This window comes from Mus caroli, unplaced genomic scaffold (assembly GCF_978045245.1).
Source record: "Mus caroli unplaced genomic scaffold, Mus_caroli_1 scaffold_21, whole genome shotgun sequence".
Classification (NCBI taxonomy): Eukaryota; Metazoa; Chordata; class Mammalia; order Rodentia; family Muridae; genus Mus; species Mus caroli.
This window is the reverse complement of record NW_028227276.1, coordinates 5464180-5466679: the sequence shown is the minus strand read 5'-3', so window position 1 is coordinate 5466679 and position 2500 is coordinate 5464180.

Genomic DNA, 2500 nt, shown 5'->3' with positions numbered 1-2500 from the left:
CTCTCGTCTCTCTCTGTCTCTCTCGTCTCTCTCTGTCTCTGTCTCTCTCTCTCTGTCTCTCTATCTGTCTCTGTCTCACTCTGTCTAAATCACTTTCTCTTTTCTGTCTCTCTCTCTGTCTCTCTCTGTCTCTCTCTCTGTCTCTCTCTCCCTGTCTCTCTCTGTCTCTCTTTGTCTATCTCTCTCTCTGTCTCTCTCGTCTCTCTCTGTCTCTCTCTCTCTCTGTATCTCTCTGGCTCTCTATCTGTCTCACTCTGTCTCTCTCTGTCTCAATCTCTGTCTCTTTTCTGTCTCTCTGTTTTTCTTTGTCTCTCTCTGTCTCTCTCTCTGTCTCTCTCTGTGTCTCTCTCTGTCTCTCTATGTCTCTCTCTGTATGTCTCTCTCTGTCTCTCTCTCTGTCTCTGTCAGTCTCTCTCACACTGTCTCTGTCTCTCTCTGTCTCTCTCTGTGTCTCGCTCTCTTTCTCTCTATGTGTCTCTCTCTGTCTATCTCTGTCTCTCTCTGTCTCTCTCTCTGTCTCTCTCTGTCTCTCTCTGTCTCTCTCTCTCTCTCTGACTTTCTCAGTCACTCTCTTTGTCTCTGTCTCTCTCTCTGTCTCTCTCTGTCTCTCTCATCTCTCTCTGACTCTGTCTCTCTCTCTCTCTCTGTCTCTCTCTGTCTCTCTTTCTGTCTCTCTCTGTCTCACTCTGTCTAAATCACTGTCTCTTTTCTGTCTCTCTCTGTCTCTCTCTGTCTCTCTCTCTGTCTCTCTCTGTTTCTCTCTCTGTCTCTCTCTGTATCTCTCTTTCTATATCTCTGTCTCTCTTCTCTCTTTGTCTTTCTGTATCTCTATGCTCTCTCTGTGTAACACTGTGTCTCTCTATTTGCTCTCTGTCTCTCTCTCTGTCTCTCTCTGTGTCTCTCTCTGTCTCTCTATGTCTCTCTCTTTATGTCTCTTTCTGTCTCTCTCTGTCTCTGTCAGTCTCTATCACTCTCTCTGTCTCTCTCTGTCTCTCTGTCTCTCTCTGTCTCGCTCTGTCTCTCTCTCTGTTTCTCTCTTTGTATCTCTCTGTCTCTCTCTCTCTGTCTCTCTCTGTCTTTCTCAGTCACTCTCTTTGTCTCTGTCTCTCTCTCTGTATCTCTCTGTCTCTCTGTGTCTCTCTCTGTCTCTCTGTCTCTCTCTGTCTTTCTCAGTCACTCTCTTTGTCTCTGTCTCTCTCTCTGTCTCTCTCTCTGTCTCTCTGTGTCTCTCTCTGTTTCTCTCTCTGTCTCTCTCTGTCTCTCTGTCTCTTTCTCTCTCTGTCTCTCTGTATCTCTCTCTCTGTCTCTCTCTGTGTCTCTCTCTGTCTCTCTCTGTGTCTCTCTGTGTCTCTCTCTGTCTCTCTCTCTGTCTCCGTCTATCTCTGTTTCTTTCTTTGTCTCTCTCTGTCTCTCTCTCTGTCTCTCTCTGTCTCTCTCTGTCTCTCTCTGTCTCTCATCTCTCTCTGTCTCTCTCTCTGTCTCTCTCTGTGTCTCTCTCTGTCTCTCTATCTGTCTGTCTCTGTCTCTCTCTGTCTGTCTCTGTCTCTGTCTCTCTGTCTATTTTCTGTCTCTCTCTGTCACTTTCTCTGTCTCTCTCTTTGTCTCTCTCTTTCTCTTTCTCTGTCTCTCCCTTTGTCTCTCTCTGTGTCTCTCTCTGTCTCTCTCTTTCTTTGTCTGTCTCTCTCTCTGTCTCTCTCTATCTCTCTCTCTGTCTTTCTTTGTCTCTCTCTGTCTCTCTCTGTCTTTCTCTGTCTCTCTCTCTGTCTCTCTCTGTCTCTCTTTGTCTCGCTCTGTTTCTCTCTGTATCTTTCTGTGTCTCTTTGTGTCTCTCTCTCTCTGTCTCTCTCTCTGTCTCACTCAGTCTCTCTCACTCTGTCTCTGTCTCTCTCTGTCTCTCTCTCTGTCTCTACCTGTCTCACTCTCTGTCCATCTCTGTCTCTATCTGTGTCTCCCTGTGTCTCTCTCTATCTCTGTGTCTCTCTGTGTCTCTCTCTGTCTCTCTCTGTTTCTCTCTGTGTCTCTCTCTCTCTGTTTCTCTCTGTCTATATCTCTGTCTCTGTCTCTCTCTCTCTGTGTCTCTCTCTGTGTCTCTCTGTCTCTCTCTGTCTTTCTCTGTCTCTCCCTGATTGTCTCTTTTCTGTCTCTCTCTGTCTCTCTCTCTGTCTCTCTCTCTGTCTCTCTCTTTCTCTTTCTCTGTCTATCTCTGCCTCTCTCTGTCTCTCTTTGTCTCTCTCTCTGTATCTCTCTCTCTCTGTCTCTTGCTGTGTCATTCTTTGTCTCTCTCTGTCTCTCTCTGTCTCTCTCTACTCTCTTTGTCTCTCTCTGCATGTCTCTGTCATCTCTCTGTCTCTCTCTGTCTCTCTGTCTCTCTCACTGTCTCTCTGTGTCTTTCTCTGTCTCTCTCTGTCTCTATATCTGTCTCTCTCTGTGTCTCTCTGTCTCTCTCCGTCTCTCTCTCTGTCTCTCTCTGTCTTTCTCTGTCTCTTTCTGTCTCTCTCTC